Below are 21,099 nucleotides of genomic sequence, written 5' to 3' on the forward strand. Positions count from 1 at the left end.
GCACGTGATATTTTTGATTGCTTTTTATTCCGATTTTTGTGAAGCAGAATGAACAAAAACCAGCTTGTGAAATTTCTCATCATGCGTACCAAAAGCGCAAACGCAGGAAAAAAACGCATGTAAACGCGTACAAACGCGGCGTTTTTTTAACCGCATGCGACAACGCATGCGTCTAAAAAACGCAGCGTTTGTACGCGCTTACATGTGTTTTTTTCACCACTTGTGGATGCGTTTTAAACGCTGCGGATATAAGCGCAAATGTGAAACCAGCCTTAGTTGAGTTTGTATGAACAGTATACAGATGCTGTACATACAGTATGTTGCTTTCCTGTCATCTCTTTGCAAATAGTCACAGCATCATTCAGGTGCCTCCATCAGGCCTTGAAGACACCTCTCTGTTACTGAAACACGTAGTCTCACCTCTACTTATGAGCATTCATCCTTTCTAGCAGTGTAAGAGGAAGAACCAGAACGGGGGTACCTTTCTCAAGCCGTCTCCGGAACTGCCGGGGCTATCACCCATGTTGCAGAGGGGAAGACTTTCATTCCAGGATGAACCCTTGAATGTGACTATAGTAGGGGGTCGAGATAAATGGCGCTGCGCGCGGGAAAAGAGCCAGTACCCGGGCGGGAAAGCTGAGTGGTGAATCGGGTGCTGTGTCTGCTGTGAGGGCAGAGTGATCCGTTTGTTCAGGCCGACTCGACAGTACCCCTGCATACAGGTCCACTGATGGTGGATGACTAATTGGCAATCCCCCGCTATCCTCCGAGCCTGGAGGTGACTCAGACTTGACGCTGGAGACTGCACCGGGTGTGCAACACCGTGAAAGACAGGTGGCTAGGCCAGTGCTCTGCTACCCAGGATTCGTGTACATCGCGGAGTGAAGTCGCAGATTCACACATTGGACTCAGTACCATGACAGACTGACGTTGGCACGGGAAAGTTACTCTCTCCTCAAAGACTACATCAACACGTCACGTGCCACTGTTGTCGGTTCCACTGTTGGATCCCCGTCCACCACAGACTTAATCGAGACGTCACGTGCCGCTGTTGTCGGTGCCACCGTTGGAACCCTGAGACGCTGCACACAAGAATATTACAGTCTGATAAGTTTCACCTCTTTACTGAACTATCATTCGTCCATGTCCTAACCTGCCACTCTCCCAGTTTTGTCCCATTCTCTATCACTACCCTTACCCCCTGCGTGGAGTTGCACTTATTGTTAAATAAAACTTTTAACTCTTGATCTGTCTCCTGTCCGTGATGACATCCAGCGTTCCTGCGATTTCTACAGCCCCAGTGACTCCTTGTTTTTTTTCGATTCTCTACAACAGTATTTAAATAGAGCTGCTTTGTGTTTGATATTTCCAGGCATTTGGCTTTGTCAAAACTTTATTGATACAGTCATATGCAGATTACATGTGCTTTTAGTGCATTTTCACAGTGAAAACCCACTAAAAGTGTACATGTGTTTTTTACTGTGCGGCTTTTTATCAAATGTACACTACCGTTCAAAAGTTTAGGGTCACCAAGACAATTTTGTTTTTTCCATGAAAACTCACACTTTTATTAATCAAATGAGTTGCCAAATGAATTTAAAATCTAGTCCAGACATTTACAAGGCTTGAAAAAATGATTTTTATTTGAAATAATAATTTTTCCCTTCAGACTTTGCTTTCGTCAAAGACTGCTCCCTCCCTTGGAGTGATAGCCTTCCTTATTCAAAATCCCTTTTACCTTGTCCAAATCTCCCACTTTACCAGCACCACAGCAACCCCAGAACATCACATTACCTCCACCATGCTTGACAGATGGCGTCAAGCACTCTTCCAGCATCTTTTCAGTTGTTCTGCGTCTTACAAATGTTCTGCGTGATCCAAACACCTCAAACTTGGATTCGTCTGTCCATAGCACTTTTTTCCAATCTTCCTCTGTCCAATGTCTGTGTTCTTTTGCCCATATTAATCTTTTCCTTTTATTAGCCAGTCTCAGTTATGGCTTTTTCTTTGCCACTCTGCCCTGAAGGCCAGCATCCCGGAGTTGCCTCTTCACTATAGACGTTGACACTGGCATTTTGCGTGTACTATTTAATGAAGCTTCCAGTTGAGGATCTGTGAGGCGTCGATTTCTCAAGCTACAGACTCTAATGTACTTGTCTTGTTGCTCAGTTGTGCAGCGGGGCCTCCCACTTCTCTTTCTACTCTGGTTAGAGCCTGTTTGTGATCTCCTCTGAAGGGAGTAGTACACACCGTTGTAGGAAATCTTCAGTTTCTTGGCAATTTCTCTCATGGAATAGCCTTCATTTCTAGGAACAAGAATAGACTGTTGAGTTTCACATGAAAGGTTTTTTTTTTCTGGCCATTTTGAGAGTTTAATGGAGCCAACAAATGTAATGCTCCAGATTCTCAACTAGCTCAAAGGAAACTCAGGTTTATAGGTTCTCTAATCAGCCAAACTGTTTTCAGCTGTGCTAACATACTTGCTCAAGGGTACTCTAACCATCCATTAGCCTTCTAACACAGTTAGCAAACACAAAGTAGCATAAGAACACTGGAGTGATGGTTGTTGGAAATGGGCCTCTATACACCTATGAAGATATTGCATTACAAACAGTGGCGTAACTACAAAGTTAGGGGCCCCGGTGCGAACTTCCAAATGGGGCCCCCCCCTGCAGCCCTGCCATACAACTCAATGTAACCCCCATAGAATACAACGCAGCCCCCCTAATAGTATAATGCAGCCCCTCCATACAGGGGCAGTGAGAAAGACACGAGCGAATGGTGACGAGGGGGCAGGGGAGAGGGCACAAGGGGGCTAGGGGAGACAAGCACAAGGGTAACATAGGGGGGCTAGGAAGCAAGGAAGACAGGCACAAGGGGACACATGGGGGCTAGGAGGCAGGGGAGAAGGTTACAAGGGGACTAGTGGGCAAGGGAGACTGACAGAAGGGGACAAGGGAGACTGACACAAGGGGACTAGTGGGCAAGGGAGCCTGACACAAGGGGCACATGGGGACAAGTGGGCAAGGGATACAAGCACAAGGGGACACAGGGACAAGTTGGAAAGGGAGACTGACACACAGGGACTAGTGGGCAAGGGAGACTGACACAAGCACAAGGGGACAAAGGAGACAGGCACATGGGGACACACAGGGACAAATGGGCAAGGGAGACTGGCACACGGGGACAAGGGACACAAGTCCCTGACACACACACACACACACACATACTACAGATATCACACACACGATTCCAGCTCATATACACAACTCACAATCTCCTCTCTGGTACAGGGGTGGCTGATGTAAATCGGCTGCAGCTCTGCAGCTCCTCCTGACTAAAGTGGCTCCATCCCGCACCTCCCCCCCCTGCTCTCACCTTCTATCCCGGGGCTGCAGAGCAGAAGCTGACAGTCTCACCTGGCATGATGACTGGAGCTGCTTCCTGTCTCTCACGTGCCCCGGCTGCCCCCTCCCCCTAGATACGCCTCGGACTGTTGCCGTGCAGGAGGTGTTGGGTGCCCCTGACCTGCCGGGCCCGGGCCCCTGACCTGCCGGGCCCGGTCGCACTGGCGACCGCTGCGACCGCGGTAGTTACGCCACTGATTACAAACCAGACATTTGCAGCTAGAATAATCATTTACCACATTAGCAATGTATAGAGTATATTTCTGAATCATTTAATGTTAGCTTCATTGGAAAAAACTGTGCTTTTCTTTCAAAAATAAGGAAATTTCGAAGTGACCCTAAACTGTTGAATGGTAGTGTAATTCTATGGGGGAAACCTGAACATAAAGCTCAGTTTACTCATAAGAAAAACTGACATGTTGGGGATTTCAAACATAGCCCTGAGGTGTAAAAAAAAAAGAAGCACAAGGGGCATGAAATTTCTCAAAAACTCATTGTGGGAGCTTAACCTTAAGGTTTTGATATGTATGTGCAGCATAGGACTGGTTCTTGAGGGGCCTGAGTCGTGGCTGGATAGTTCCAGTTGCAGGGTGTAATTGAACTGACTGCCTTGGAATCAGGTGGAAATAGAAAAGTCAGTGGAGATAGATGCTAGGGACTGTGTGAGGCAACATGGTCAATGGAGTAGAACTGTTGTAAAGTTAATAGGGGGCAGGTGTGGCAGAGGATTACATTTTTTTAAAATTAAGGCTAGGTTCACATTTGCATTGGATTAATATGCAGTGCTATTTTTTTGGGCGAAATGATGAGCACCCTAACAAAAATTTTCCAGGCACCATTACAAGTCAGTGGTGCCTATCTGATGTTGATTGGGTCAATCACGTATCGGATCTGACTCTAGCATGAATTCGTAACGGTGGTGTGAACACAGCCTAACTCTGCAATGTTTAAGAGTATGTTTCCACGGTCAGTAAACGCTGCTGATTGGACGCTGCATACAGCCGCAGCGTCCAGTCCGCAGCGGCCAGATGTTACAGCATAGTGGATGGGATTTTATGAAATCCCATCAACACTATGTGTACAGGAACGACTCCGGCTTCCCTGAGTAACCGGACATGCGGCGCGTCTTTCCAGGCTGCAGCATGTCAATTTATCTTGCGGAGGCACTCAGTCTCTGCAAGATAAATATCACCGTCCAATGTATAGGACGCAGTGATTCCTCATGGTTCAATGAACACATGCGGAATCACCACACGTACAAACGCCGGCAGCGCTTTGGACAGAACGCTGCGTCTAAAGCGATGCCAATACTGACAGTGGAAACATACCCTTAGTGATATAGTGCCACCTCGTGTACTTCTGTAATCATATGTGTTTGAGCTTTTTTAAATTGACAGTACCCAACCGGTTTCTGTCCCACTGTATTTGCTGTTATGCTCAGTAATGTTTGCTCTGGTAAGTGATTATCTTCTTTAAGAGGAACACTACCCTACAAGATGTTTAGATCAATGTAGAGCTTGATGTAAAGCTTTGATTGGTGGTGGAGCAGTATGTATATTAGTACATGTGGTGGATGCTGCAGATGTCTGGGATATCACTCCTGTACTATTTGTCAGAAACCACCGGAGACTAGACGGAGGTGGACATGACTTGGGGATGGGTGGACTGAGAACTCCTGCAGCCTTTGTTTGTATTGCAGTAAAGATTTTTGTTGTTGCTTTAAGAGGAAGGAGTTTAGATGTTTGTGCCTGGTGTATTACTGTGAGGAGGGTGGGGCTTATATAGGGGAGGCAACTCTGGCTCTCCCTCTTTCTCTCACACGATGGACAGGAGGAAACATTGGAGGAAACATGTCTGCAGTTTCAGGGAATATAATACTGGGGTTATCACCTCACATTATAGCTGATAGGAGTAGATTCACCTCACACATCATGTATTAGTGTAGTATCAGCTCCTACATCATATATGGGATCAATTTTACCTCAGAAATTCATGTAGCTGCCATGTTCCCTCATGTGTACCTCCCTGCAGACATGGCTGATATACTACTCCACATTCATCATGTATTAGTGTAGTCTCAGCTCTTACATCTTATTTGGGAGTAATATTACCTCAGAGATTCATGTAGCTGCCATGTTCCTTCATGAGTCTGTTACAAGTTGCCTCACACACTGCAGAGACAGCTCCTGTGTGACCTGCTTACAGACATGGCTGTTGTGTCACATTTTTGCTGTATTATGCAGAGTCTTCATGAGTTTTGGGTATCTGTATGATGGGTCAGAGCATTGACACATAGAGTGTCTGCTATTGGTAGCGTGGAGCTGGGCAGTTACAGGGACTAGTCACTGGTGAGAGGGAGCAGTAACGGGGTGGCATATATATATATACCGTATATACAGTGGGGCAAAAAAGTATTTAGTCAGTCAGCAATAGTGCAAATTCCACCACTTAAAAAGATGAGAGGCGTCTGTAATTTACATCATAGGTAGACCTCAACTATGGGAGACAAACTGTGAAAAAAAATCCAGAAAATCACATTGTCTGTTTTTTTTACATTTTTTTTGCATATTATGGTGGAAAATAAGTATTTGGTCAGAAACAAACAATCAAGATTTCTGGCTCTCACAGACCTGTAACTTCTTCTTTAAGAGTCTCCTCTTTCCTCCACTCATTACCTGTAGTAATGGCACCTGTTTAAACTTGTTATCAGTATAAAAAGACACCTGTGCACACCCTCAAACAGTCTGACTCCAAACTCCACTATGGTGAAGACCAAAGAGCTGTCAAAGGACCAAAATTGTAGCCCTGCACCAGGCTGGGAACACTGAATCTGCAATAGCCAACCAGCTTGGAGTGAAGAAATCAACAGTGGGAGCAATAATTAGAAAATGGAAGACATACAAGACCACTGATAATCTCCCTCGATCTGGGGCTCCACGCAAAATCCCACCCCGTGGGGTCAGAATGATCGGTGAACGGTGAGCAAAAATCCCAGAACCACGCGGGGGGACCTAGTAAATGAAATGCAGAGAGCTGGGACCAATGTAACAAGGCCTACCATAAGTAACACACTATGCCACCATGGACTCAGATCCTGCAGTGCCAGACGTGTCCCACTGCTTAAGCCAGTACATGTCCGGGCCCGTCTGAAGTTTGCTAGAGAGCATTTGGATGATCCAGAGGAGTTTTGGGAGAATGTCCTATGGTCTGATGAAACCAAACTGGAACTGTTTGGTAGAAACACAACTTGTCGTGTTTGGAGGAAAAAGAATACTGAGTTGCATCCATCAAACACCATACCTACTGTAAAGCATGGTGGTGGAAACATCATGCTTTGGGGCTGTTTCTCTGCAAAGGGGCCAGGACGACTGATCCGGGTACATGAAAGAATGAATGGGGCCATGTATCGTGAGATTTTGAGTGCAAACCTCCTTCCATCAGCAAGGGCATTGAAGATGAAACGTGGCTGGGTCTTTCAACATGACAATGATCCAAAGCACACCACCAGGGCAACGAAGGAGTGGCTTCGTAAGAAGCATTTCAAGGTCCTGGAGTGGCCTAGCCAGTCTCCAGATCTCAACCCTATAGAAAACCTTTGGAGGGAGTTGAAAGTCCGTGTTGCCAAGCGAAAAGCCAAAAACATCACTGCTCTAGAGGAGATCTGCATGGAGGAATGGGCCAACATACCAACAACAGTATGTGGCAACCTTGTGAAGACTTACAGAAAACGTTTGACCTCTGTCATTGCCAACAAACGATATATTACAAAGTATTGAGATGAAATTTTGTTTCTGACCAAATACTTATTTTCCACCATAATATGCAAATAAAATGTTAAAAAAACAGACAATGTGATTTTCTGGATTTTTTTTTTCTCAGTTTGTCTCCCATAGTTGAGGTCTACCTATGATGTAAATTACAGACGCCTCTCATCTTTTTAAGTGGTGGAACTTGCACTATTGCTGACTGACTAAATACTTTTTTGCCCCACTGTATATGATGGTAAGAGGCTGCACTTCATGTCTGTGCATTGCATGCTGCTGTGTGCTGATTCCCCCCTCCCCATTTATGGAGTCTGGTGACCTGTATGTGACCTCATCTCTGCTGCAGTACAGTCTGATGATGCTGGGTGAAAACCAGGTTACTTTCACTATCTATATGTGATATATGAGAAAAGGCTCCATCTCTGCGCAGCATGCTTATCATGTATATAGACTTTGAGTACATGTTAGATCCCGGGTCTCCAGGTTATTTTCCTTGCTGCACATATAATCTGTGCATGACTTCCAAATCCGTGCTTTATTTCTGGAGATAAGGCAGCCTTTAGTCCTATTATGTTGCATGCTGTCCTGCCTGATATATCCACCCCTTTTTCTGTATATACTTATGGCTGCAGGCAGCTTATCACAAGCCTGAGTGGATTACCTGGAGCCATACTATATATATTTTATCAGGTGTCAATAATTATTCGGGGAGTAATTCAGCACATGGTGGGGTGGTGAGTGGGCACTAATAACGCAGCATATGGCGGGCAGTGAGTGGGCACTACTAACACAGTCATGGCGGGCAGTGAGTGGGCACTCCTAGTGTGATGCTGCACCGTGCTCTGGAGAACACATCATGGGCCCAGTTTTCAGCCCTGTCTCTCGTCTATTGTATGTAGGTAGTGTGACTGACAGGGGACACAGACCTTGCAGTTTTCTGCACATACACTTATGGCTGCAGGCAGCTTATACTAGACCTACATATTATATTTTCTTACGAGGTATGTGCAGCTGGTGATTAGAGAGCCTGTCTGTAACTGCTGTAGAGGAGCAGGCGGCTTCTCCTTTATTGTTACAGCATATAACAGCATTGCCCATCATCGAATGTATCTGGCCTTATGATGGGACATTTTCCAGGATCAACCTGTAATATGCCTTGGTTGTAAACTTACATGGTGTTTTCATCTTCACTTATCCCACATCTTGTGCAGTTGGGGGGGTCCTTGAAGTTGGTTATAAATTGGTCTGGGGGATCCATTGGGATATGGATTCCTCTTTTTGGAATTTAATTTGGTTCTTGATCTGGTGAATGGTAGAGGGGATTTTCAGCAAGGGTTTGTTGAATCCTCAGGAAGTTCAAGTGAACATTGGAACCCTTTGGTTGTGGTGTTCCCAAGCTAGTGGGGTAACGGCTGGGAGTAATTGTTGGTACATTTTACGTTCACTTTTTGTTTGGTAATCACCAGATCTTATTAGCTTCAGGGACTCCTCCCAGCATGTTAATGTTCTTTATGCTTTGATGTTTTATTGTATGCTGTTTTAATTCTTATATTGTCCCCTTCATATATTTGCAGCAATGGTGTATATCCACTGAGTGATTAATTTTATATTACCTAAGATGGTGGATAGCACAGACTAAGTGGATTACCTGGAGTTGGGCAGTTGGGGGGTTCCTTGAAGTTGGTTACAAATTGGTCTGGGGGATCCATTGGGATATGGATTCTTCCTTTTGGTATTAAATATGGTTCTGATCTGGTGAAATGTGGAGGGGAGTTTCGGCAAAGGTTTGTCGGATCCTCAGGAAGTTCAAGTGAACATTGAAACCCTGTGGTTATGGTACTCCCGAGCTAGTGGGGTAACGGCTGGGAGTAATTGTTGGTACATTTTATGTTCACTTTATGCTTGGTAATCTCCAGATCTTATGAGCTTCAAGGACTCCTCCCAGCTAGCTAAGGTTATTTATGCTTTGTTGGGTTATTGTATGTTTGTATTAATAAAGGTGTGTATTTAAAAAAAAAAGCACTTATTTGGTTTTTTTTGTTTTTTAGTGTGTCCTTGAAGCTAATTATAATTTGGTCAGTAGGGGTAACCATCTCAGGTATGGACCCTCTGTTTAGGGGGGGTGTTCATGATAGTATCACCCCTTTGTGTGGAGGAGTAAACATCTTGGGTGTGGCCCCTGGATGGAGGGGTGTAAATCATAGTATGACTTCCTGGAATGGAGGGGTAACCATCTTTGGTATGGCCCCCTGGTGTGGAGGAGTGACCATCATGGTATATCTTCTGGTCTCCAGAAGCATTCATATCTTACAAGACCCTGTTAGGGTAAAGTCCCTGTGGTCATGGCAATCATATTCTACATGCATACAAATTGGGTGTTGGACGAGGTCCTGAATAGTACCTGGACAGGTTATATGCCTGTGGTGTTGGACGAGGTCCTGAATAGTACCTGGACAGGTCATATGCCTGGGGTGTTGGACGAGGTCCTGAATAACGCCTGGACAGGTCATATGCCTGGGGTGTTGGACTACGTTCTGAATAGCACCTGGACAGGTTATATGCCTGGGGTATTGGACTGACGTCCTGAATAGCACCTGGACAGGTCATATGCCTGGGATGTTGGACTGACGTCCTGAATAGCACCTGGACAGGTCATATGCCTGGGGTGTTGGACTACGTCCTGAATAGCACCCGGACAGGTTATATGCCTGGGGTATTGGACTGACGTCCTGAATAGCACCTGGACAGGTCATATGCCTGGGATGTTGGACTGATGTCCTGAATAGCACCTGGACAGGTTATATGCCTGGGGTGTTGGACTGACGTCCTGAATAGCACCTGGACAGGTCATATGCCTGGGGTGTTGGACGAGGTCCTGAATAGTACCTGTGACTTGAGAATGCTGAGGCACAGATTTTGACTGTTTATATTGACCAACTCCTATTTCTTTCAAGGTTGTTGTCTGGACAATGCAGTAATCTGGGGCATTAAACTGAAGAGCAATGTACCTAATATGGGTGCCAGTGGGAGTGACTAAGAGAAAAGTAATAAAGTGCATCCCGATGCCCTTGAGCCAGTGGGAGCGGCTAGGGGTGAAGACATCAAGTGCATTAACACAAAGGGCAATGTGCCTATTCCCAATGCCTTTGTCCCAGTTGGAGAAGGTTAATGGTATATGTTATCAAGTGCCTGTAAAGCAATTAACAATGGCGTGGCAAGGTTATTAATAATGTCTTTGTAGACTTTTCTGCTATAGGCTTATTTCATTTACTATGTCCAAATATTGCAGAAATTATTTAAATTATTTAATGATCGGTTATAATGTCGATATTATATTGTGTAAGGCTTTTAATTACTCCTTGTTTATAGTATCTTTCTCTTTATATACACTCATCACTTTTTGGGTAGTAATATTAAGTGGGTTTAAGAATTGGTTACTGCACAGCCCAGCTACTGTATGTAATGGTGGTTTCTTGAACTGAAATCGGTGAATTAGTGAGTTATTAGAGCTGGCTACAATACATGCAGTATAATAGTTTTTGAGGCATCACAGATGTCATTATACAGGTAGTCAGACTGTGGCTACCCCTTTGTTATGGTTTAGTTTCTGCATTCCCTATTATAGGATCCACATTGCAGGATGTTTAGCGGCTGGTATTTTGCTGTAGTTACCATATTATCGATCATAATTTGGTAGTGTTGCATTGTTAAAATTAATCTGTTGTAGTCCTGGAATTTTGTTCCTTATATGCACAGTCTTTCCATAGCATGCAGATCTGGTTGATGACTTTATTAGGCATGGGTGATGGGGGTCGAGTCCATTCAAGGTGTCAAATGGCCTCGCTGGTGGCGGTTTAGGAGTCAGGTGGAAGTTGCAGACAAGTTAAGGTGGACTCATTTTAACTAATAGAGGATGTAAAACCTCATGGTGGTGAGCAGGCTCGGCTTTGGTGGCCAGCCTCAAGGACGTTGTAATGGTAACATCAATCAGGGGCGGGCACAGTGGTTAAGCACAGGAGTGAGGATAATAGGGTCATTGGTGCCCTGAAAGTTTACTGGCTCTGCTTGAATGGCAAGCCAGTGCGTGCCGCCCCTTTATGGCTGTCTGTCCTGGTGCTGTATGTCAGACAGCTGGGGATATCGCAGTACTTGTGAATCCCAATGTACTAGCACTCCACCTGACTTCTACTGTGATTATTTAATCCTGTGATTTGAATAAAAGCTGTGGCCATTTTGACAACCAAAATAACGTGTTTTATGTATTTATTTTAGTACCTAGGTTTACAGTAGTTATGGTGGTTTTAAGATGGAGTGGGGTCCATCCCATATCCAAAAGTCAAGAAACCACCGGAGACTAGACGGAGGTGGACATGACTTGGGGATGGGTGGACTGAGAACTCCTGCAGCCTTTGTTTGTATTGCAGTGTAGATTTTAAACAAGAGTGTTGTTACTTTAAGAGGAAGGAGTTTAGATGTTTGTGCCTGGTGTATTACTGTGAGGAGGGTGGGGCTTATATAGGGGAGGCAACTCTGGCTCTCCCTCTTTCTCTCACAGGATGGACAGGAGGAAACATTACCCGCCCTCCCGCCCTGTTTATAATCTCTGTCCTTAAACTTTTTAATTAATGCTTGTATAATGATAAATGCTTTGTTGTATTTTTTTATTTGTCATTGTATATCTTGTACCAGGTTCAATTGTATATTGGCTATAAAGAGTTATTATTTGCGGTAACCTTCTAAGCCCAAGGGAAGGGCAATCCTTCAGCCATGGTTCCCTGGAGGTTTCCTCCACAGGGGGTTTTTCCTCTCCTGAGCGCTGTAGGATGACTCTTTGTGAGTCGGGAGTTTGCCAAGTTTAGTCCCATTAATGCTTTTGCAGGGACTCCTAGTTTTTAAGTTTGCAAAAATGATTTATTAAAAAAAAAAGTGTCAAATGAGACTTGGAATTTATAACCCGTCACGGCTTTGCGGTTTAGGAGTCAGGTGGAAGTTGCAGACAAGTTAAGGTGGACTCATTTTAACTAATAGAGGATGTAAAACCTCATGGTGGTGAGCAGGCTCGGCTTTGGTGGCCAGCCTCAAGGACGTTGTAATGGTAACTGTTATGTTTGCTAATGACAGGTGTTATGAAGGCAATCCAGAAACACAGTGTGCTTAGTGATCAGAGCGCACACAGTGATCTGACAAATACCCAAAAATACAAGAACGAGCTCTGAGACGTGGAAACTCTGTAGACCGCACACCTGATCCTATCCTAAACACAACTAAAAGCGGCTGTGGATTGCGCCTAACAACTACCTAGGCAACTCGGCACAGCCTAAGAAACTAGCTAGCCTGAAGATAGAAAAATAGGCCTGACTTGCCCCAGAGAAATTCCCCAAAGGAAAAGGCAGCCCCCCACATATAATGACTGTGAGTAAGATGAAAAGACAAAACGTAGGGATGAAATAGATTCAGCAAAGTGGGGCCCGATATTCTAGGACAGAGCGAGGACAGTAAAGCGAACTTTGCAGTCTACAAAAAACCTTAAAGCAAAACCACGCAAAGGGGGTAAAAAAAACCCACCGTGCCGAACTAACGGCACGGCGGTACACCCTTTGCGTCTCAGAGCTTCCAGCAAAACAAAAGACAAGCTGGACAGAAAAAAAGCAACAAAAAAGCAAAAAGCACTTAGCTATACAGAGCAGCAGGTCACAGGAACAATCAGGAGAAGCTCAGATCCAACACTGAAACATTGACAAGGAGCAAGGATAGCAGCATCAGGCGGAGTTAAGTAATGAAGCAGTTAACGAGCTCACCAGAACACCTGAGGGAGGAAGCTCAGAAGCTGCAGTACCACTTGTGACCACAGGAGTGAATTCAGCCACAGAATTCACAACATTACCCCCCCCTTGAGGAGGGGTCACCGAACCCTCACCAGAGCCCCCAGGCCGACCAGGATGAGCCGCATGAAAGGCACGAACAAGATCGGAAGCATGAACATCAGAGGCAAAAACCCAGGAATTATCTTCCTGAGCATAACCCTTCCATTTAACCAGATACTGGAGTTTCCGTCTAGAAACACGAGAATCCAAAATCTTCTCCACAATATACTCCAATTCCCCCTCCACCAAAACCGGGGCAGGAGGCTCAACAGATGGAACCATAGGTGCCACGTATCTCCGCAACAACGACCTATGGAATACATTATGTATGGAAAAGGAGTCTGGGAGGGTCAAACGAAAAGACACAGGATTGAGAACCTCAGAAATCCTATACGGACCAATAAAACGAGGTTTAAATTTAGGAGAGGAAACCTTCATAGGAATATGACGAGAAGATAACCAAACCAGATCCCCAACACGAAGTCGGGGACCCACACGGCGTCTGCGATTAGCGAAAAGTTGAGCTTTCTCCTGGGACAAGATCAAATTGTCCACTACCTGAGTCCAGATCTGCTGCAACCTATCCACCACAGAATCCACACCAGGACAGTCCGAAGACTCAACCTGTCCTGAAGAGAAACGAGGATGGAACCCAGAATTGCAAAAAAATGGAGAAACCAAGGTAGCCGAGCTGGCCCGATTATTAAGGGCGAACTCAGCCAACGGCAAAAAGGACACCCAATCATCCTGGTCTGCAGAAACAAAACATCTCAGATATGTTTCCAAGGTCTGATTGGTTCGTTCGGTCTGGCCATTAGTCTGAGGATGGAAAGCCGAGGAAAAGGATAGGTCAATGCCCATCCTACCACAAAAGGCTCGCCAAAACCTTGAAACAAACTGGGAACCTCTGTCAGAAACAATATTCTCAGGAATGCCATGCAACCGAACCACATGCTGAAAGAACAAAGGTACCAAATCAGAGGAGGAAGGCAATTTAGCCAAGGGCACCAGATGGACCATTTTAGAAAAGCGATCACAGACCACCCAAATGACTGACATCTTTTGAGAAACGGGAAGGTCAGAAATGAAATCCATCGAAATATGTGTCCAAGGCCTCTTTGGGACCGGCAAGGGCAAAAGCAACCCACTGGCACGAGAACAGCAGGGCTTAGCCCTAGCACAAATCCCACAGGACTGCACAAAAGTACGTACATCCCGTGACAGAGATGGCCACCAGAAGGATCTAGCCACTAACTCTCTGGTACCAAAGATTCCAGGATGACCAGCCAACACCGAACAATGAAGCTCAGAGATAAGTTTATTAGTCCACCTATCAGGGACGAACAGTTTCTCTGCTGGACAACGATCAGGTTTATTCGCCTGAAATTTTTGCAGCACCCGCCGCAAATCAGGGGAGATGGCAGACACAATGACTCCTTCCTTGAGGATACCCGCTGGCTCAGATAAACCCGGAGAGTCGGGCACAAAACTCCTAGACAGAGCATCCGGCTTCACATTTTTAGAGCCCGGAAGGTACGAAATCACAAAGTCGAAGCGGGCAAAAAATAACGACCAACGGGCCTGTCTAGGATTCAAGCGCTTGGCAGACTCGAGATAATTCAAGTTCTTATGATCAGTCAATACCACCACGCGATGCTTAGCTCCTTCAAGCCAATGACGCCACTCCTCGAATGCCCACTTCATGGCCAGCAACTCTCGATTGCCCACATCATAATTACGCTCAGCGGGCGAAAACTTCCTGGAAAAGAAAGCACATGCTTTCATCACTGAGCAATCAGAACCTCTCTGTGACAAAACCGCCCCTGCTCCAATCTCAGAAGCATCAACCTCGACCTGGAACGGAAGAGAAACATCTGGCTGACACAACACAGGGGCAGAACAAAAACGACGCTTCAACTCCTGAAAAGCTTCCACAGCAGCAGAAGACCAATTAACCAAATCAGCACCCTTCTTGGTCAAATCGGTCAATGGTTTGGCAATGCTAGAAAAATTACAGATGAAGCGACGATAAAAATTAGCAAAGCCCAGGAACTTTTGCAGACTTTTCAGAGATGTCGGCTGAATCCAATCCTGGATGGCTTGGACCTTAACTGGATCCATCTCGATAGTAGAAGGGGTAAAGATGAACCCCAAGAATGAAACTTTCTGCACACCGAAGAGACACTTTGATCCCTTCACAAACAAAGAGTTAGCACGCAGGACCTGAAAAACCATTCTGACCTGCTTCACATGAGACTCCCAATCATCTGAGAAGATCAAAATGTCATCCAAGTAAACAATCAGGAATTTATCCAGATACTCACGGAAGATGTCATGCATAAAAGACTGAAACACAGATGGAGCATTGGCAAGTCCGAACGGCATCACTAGATACTCAAAATGACCCTCGGGCGTATTGAATGCAGTTTTCCATTCATCTCCTTGCCTGATTCTCACCAGATTATACGCACCACGAAGATCTATCTTAGTGAACCAACTAGCCCCCTTAATCCGAGCAAACAAGTCAGACAACAATGGCAAGGGATACTGAAATTTAACAGTGATCTTATTAAGAAGGCGGTAATCAATACACGGTCTCAGCGAACCATCCTTCTTGGCTACAAAGAAGAACCCTGCTCCCAGTGGTGATGACGATGGGCGAATATGTCCCTTCTCCAGGGATTCCTTCACATAACTGCGCATAGCGGCGTGTTCGGGCACGGATAAATTAAATAATCGACCTTTAGGGAATTTACTACCAGGAATCAAATTGATAGCACAATCACAATCCCTATGCGGAGGTAGAGCATCGGACTTGGGCTCTTCAAATACATCCTGATAATCAGACAAGAACTCTGGGACCTCAGAAGGGGTGGATGACGAAATCGACAAAAATGGAACATCACCATGTACCCCCTGACAACCCCAGCTGGATACCGACATGGAATTCCAATCCAATACTGGATTATGGGTTTGTAGCCATGGCAACCCCAACACGACCACATCATGCAGATTATGCAACACCAGAAAGCGAATAACTTCCTGATGTGCAGGAGCCATGCACATGGTCAGCTGGGCCCAGTATTGAGGTTTATTCTTGGCCAAAGGTGTAGCATCAATTCCTCTCAATGGAATAGGACACCGCAAAGGCTCCAAGAAAAACCCACAACGTTTAGCATAATCCAAATCCATCAGATTCAGGGCAGCGCCCGAATCCACAAACGCCATGACAGAAAACGACGACAAAAAGCATATCAAGGTAATGGACAGAAGGAATTTGGACTGTACAGTACCAATGACGGCAGACCTAGCGGACCGCTTAGTGCGCTTAGGACAATCAGAAATAGCATGAGTGGAATCACCACAGTAGAAACACAGACCATTCAGATGTCTGTATTCCTGCCGTTCAACTCTAGTCATAGTCCTATCGCACTGCATAGGCTCAGGTTTAACCTCAGGCAGTACCGCCAAATGGTGCACAGATTTACGCTTGTACTGTTATGTTTGCTAATGACAGGTGTTATGAAGGCAATCCAGAAACACAGTGTGCTTAGCGATCAGAGCGCACACAGTGATCTGACAAATACCCAAAAATACAAGAACGAGCTCTGAGACGTGGAAACTCTGTAGACCGCACACCTGATCCTATCCTAAACACAACTAAAAGCGGCTGTGGATTGCGCCTAACAACTACCTAGGCAACTCGGCACAGCCTAAGAAACTAGCTAGCCTGAAGATAGAAAAATAGGCCTGACTTGCCCCAGAGAAATTCCCCAAAGGAAAAGGCAGCCCCCCACATATAATGACTGTGAGTAAGATGAAAAGACAAAACGTAGGGATGAAATAGATTCAGCAAAGTGGGGCCCGATATTCTAGGACAGAGCGAGGACAGTAAAGCGAACTTTGCAGTCTACAAAAAACCCTAAAGCAAAACCACGCAAAGGGGGTAAAAAAAAAACCACCGTGCCGAACTAACGGCACGGCGGTACACCCTTTGCGTCTCAGAGCTTCCAGCAAAACAAAAGACAAGCTGGACAGAAAAAAAGCAACAAAAAAGCAAAAAGCACTTAGCTATACAGAGCAGCAGGTCACAGGAACAATCAGGAGAAGCTCAGATCCAACACTGAAACATTGACAAGGAGCAAGGATAGCAGCATCAGGCGGAGTTAAGTAATGAAGCAGTTAACGAGCTCACCAGAACACCTGAGGGAGGAAGCTCAGAAGCTGCAGTACCACTTGTGACCACAGGAGTGAATTCAGCCACAGAATTCACAACAGGTAACATCAATCAGGGGCGGGCACAGTGGTTAAGCACAGGAGTGAGGATAATAGGGTCATTGGTGCCCTGAAAGTTTACTGGCTCTGCTTGAATGGCAAACCAGTGCGTGCCGCCCCTTTATGGCTGTCTGTCCTGGTGCTGTATGTCAGACAGCTGGGGATATCGCAGTACTTGTGAATCCCAATGTACTAGTACTCCACCTGACTTCTACTGTGATTATTTAATCCTGTGATTTGAATAAAAGCTGTGGCCATTTTGACAACCAAAATAACGTGTTTTGTGTATTTATTTTAGTACCTAGGTTTACAGTAGTTATGGTGGTTTTAAGAAGGAGTGGGGTCCATCCCATATCCAAAAGTCATGGTAAGCACATACTTGACCCCACCATAAATGAAATGTGGAGAACAATAATTGAATCAGGACATTGTATTCTTCAGGAAGATGAGTAAAACAGGCAGTTTAGATGTTTGTATTAGGGGAATTTCTCAGATTTTTATATTGATTTGCTTCAGGGCTGGAAAATCTGTGCGGGGTCCGTCGACTGATCCTACATTGTAAACAGTTCTTAGCCCACTGGGAGGCTGTAATCATAATGTTATCCAGAGTTCTGGGAGGGGTCCCCAATTCTTCTTCAGGCACCTGCAGATGAAAACCACAGTCCAGTCAATCCCTCCAGTCATTCCAAGCTGAACATGTAGCCAAGTAAGGTCAAATACAGTTTGCAGAGATCTGAGCAGCTGAAAGTAAAAAAAGATTTGTTCTTTTCATTTATAACATATTAACCTCCTTCTGTAATGGCTGCAAGTCCTTCATGAAATTCATAACTAGAAATTGTGCCCATCATATGCTGATATGCAAGAAGGCTCATTGTTACCGCTGTTGCGGCTGCGGCTCGCCGCGGTCCCGGTGTCGGCTCTAGTCGCGTCCGCTCGTCCTCTCCTGCTGGGGTCTCTGATCTTCCTGCGGCGCGCTCTCGCCGCTCTGTTCTTTCCCCTGCAGCGGCGCGTCCCCGGCATTCCACTTCCGGGTTCAGGTGTCCCGCCGGCTCCGCTTCACTTCCGGAGTCTTCGGTCACTGGGGGCTTGCTGACCCTGCGCAGGCGCTCTGGCTTCCACAATAGGGGCAGGCGCATCGCACCCAATACCATTCCCAGGGATAGGTCAGTATAGTCTCAACCAATCCCTGCCCGTGTCCTTGCTATATTAGGCGTCCTTCTCTGTGCCTCTTTGCCTGATTGTCTTTGCATTTCCTGTGCTTCTGGCTCTCTCGCTTGTGCTCGTTCTTTGCCTCGCTGTTCGCCGTCTCTTTGGGCGGACTGCGCTCCTTTCCGTTTTCGTCCTCTGTTCTTGTGATTCCAGTTTCTGTTTTGCTTAGTATTCCTAACCTTCCTTTTTGTTTTGTTCCACAGTCTCCCGCTGGCGTCCGCGTTCCCCTTCTGGTTTACAGTCCTTTCGAGTTTCCTTTCGTGCCTTTTTGTTCTCTTCCCTGGAGCCGTCCCTCTCGGTACTTCCACTGTGGGTAAGTGACCTCTGGGCCTGCCCCTTACGGTCCCTGTATAGGGGTCGGTTCATCTCTAGGTCTGCTCGCCCAGGGGTAGGGTTGCCCACGGTCCAGAGGGTCCACTCTTAGTTCTAGTAGTGTCCGTAATAGTACAATCAGGCCATGGACCCCACTAGTACACCCTTCTCGGCTCAGAAAGAGTTGGCCCTTTTGCGCGATAACCAGCAGCGCATTATGGCCTTTATGAAGAATATGGAGTCACGCTTAACCTCCCTGCAAACTGCTGATCCAGTAAACGCCGCTCAGCTAGCTAACCTACAGCAAGAACTTTCTCAACAGCGGGATACTCAAACCCGTATGTTGAGTTATATGGCATCTATTGATGATCGCTTATTCAGCTTACAGTCGGCTCCTATTGCCTCCGCTCATGCGTCATCTCAGGATTCCGCTTCCGTTCTAACCTCTCATCCTCCACCTCGTCTGGGTAAACCTCCCCGGTATTCTGGCGATCCCAAACTCTGCAGAGGGTTTTTGAATCAATGCCGTCTCCATTTCGAGCTTCTACCTCTGCAGTATCCTACTGAACGAGCCAGAGTAGCGTTTATAGTGTCTCACTTGGAGGGAGAGGCTTTAGCCTGGATAAATCCCTTGTGGGAGCGAGACGATCCCATAGTCTCCCACTTGGAAGATTTCCTTGAGACCTTCCGTAAGGTTTTTGACGAGCCCGGACGTTTGGCCTCAACTACTGAGTCTCTGTTTAATTTACGTCAGGGTTCCCTGTCAGTGGGACAGTATGCCATCCGCTTCCGTACCCTGGCGTCGGAGCTCGGATGGAATAATGAAGCTCTAGTGGGTGCGTTTTGGCGGGGCTTGTCCAGTTGTATTAAGGACGAACTCGCTGGACGAGATACTCCAACCACTCTGGAGGATCTTATCTCTCTCGCTACACGTATAGATCTTCGCTTTCAAGAGCGTTCTCGTGAATCTGCTTGTGCTAGAAGGTCTAATGTCTCTACTCCTCCCCGTCGGTCCAGTAGCCCTCGAGTTCCCGCTGCAGCGTCTTCTTCCTCTTCTTCACCCGAACCCATGCAAGTGGATCGAGTAAGGTTGGCGGAGCAACGTCGCAAGGAGAGGCGTACCCAAGGCCTCTGCTTCTACGTAGCTACGTAGCTGTCCGGAGAGACCGGAAAACTTCTCCGCCTAGGTCAGGTAAGAGAGGCCTCCCTAGGTGTTTCAGCTTCCTCTCAGCCTTTAACCCTTTCCGTTTTACTAATTTCCGATCTAGGTCGCTTTTCTGAGACTGCGTATGTGGATTCGGGCGCGGCAGGTAATTTTATCAGTCTTGACGCGGTTCGGAGGCTTCGCATCCCAGTCTTCTCTTTGGACTCTCCTCGTTTAATTGCTTCTGTGGATGGGAGACCCTTACAAGAAGCTATCTCGTTGGTTACAGAGGAGGTGGAGATACAGATTGGGGCTCTTCACCACGAGAAAATTGCCCTCTACGTTCTACCAAATCTTTCTCACGCATTATTGTTTGGTCTTCCGTGGCTTCGAGTACATGAACCGACCCTTAATTGGCGTACCGGAGATGTCCTATGATGGGGGCCTACTTGTCATTCACGTTGTCTACAGTCAGTTCGCCCAGCCCTGCCGTCTCTGTCTGCTTGTGTTCCGGAAGGTTTACCAACACCTTACTGGTCCTACGCGGACGTCTTCGACAAGAGAGAGGCTGAAAGTCTTCCTCCACACCGTCCTTATGAGTGCCCGATTGATCTCCTTCCCAGTTGTTCTCCACCCAGAGGTAGAATCTACCCTCTATCGGCAGCTGAGACCCAGTCTATGTCAGAGTACATTAAGGAGAATTGTTGTGGATTCTGTTTTTGGGCTCCCTCTGGTGGTTACAGATGGTACTGGGTGACTTGTGTTCTCTGCGGTCTCTGGTTTCCACCTGTTCTATCAGGATATGGGAGTTTCCTATTTATCCTGGCTTTCTTGTCATTTCCTCACCGGCGATCAATGTAATCAGTGTGTCTTGTTACCGCTGCTTTCCGCTTCTGTAATCTTCAGGACAAGCTAAGTTTTTGATTTTCCTGTTCCACGTTTTGCTTTATTTTTGTTTTAGTCCAGCTTGCAGTTATGTGATTCCTTGTTGCTGGTTGCTCTAGTGGGCTGATATTACTCCTCATGTTCCATGAGTTGGCACATGAGTAATTTCAGTATGGTTTTTTGTAGGGTTTTTCGCTGACCGCGCAGTTCACTTTAGTATCCTCTGCTATCTAGTTTTA

At 46.1% G+C, this 21,099-nt stretch overlaps 1 long non-coding RNA gene across 1 annotated transcript in view; it reads right to left on the reverse strand.

Moving 5' to 3' along the window:
- Window positions 1–1,660: 1,660 nt before the first annotated feature.
- The window catches only part of LOC138667571 (uncharacterized), a 271,056-nt gene continuing 251,617 nt past the window's right edge, over window positions 1,661–21,099 (reverse strand). Inside the window, exon 3 of the long non-coding RNA XR_011318827.1 lies at window positions 1,661–2,306. This is a non-coding gene — a long non-coding RNA (uncharacterized lncRNA). The remainder of the gene's footprint in view (window positions 2,307–21,099) is intronic.

The sequence above is a fragment of the Ranitomeya imitator genome, chromosome 2, assembly GCF_032444005.1.
Source record: "Ranitomeya imitator isolate aRanImi1 chromosome 2, aRanImi1.pri, whole genome shotgun sequence".
Classification (NCBI taxonomy): Eukaryota; Metazoa; Chordata; class Amphibia; order Anura; family Dendrobatidae; genus Ranitomeya; species Ranitomeya imitator.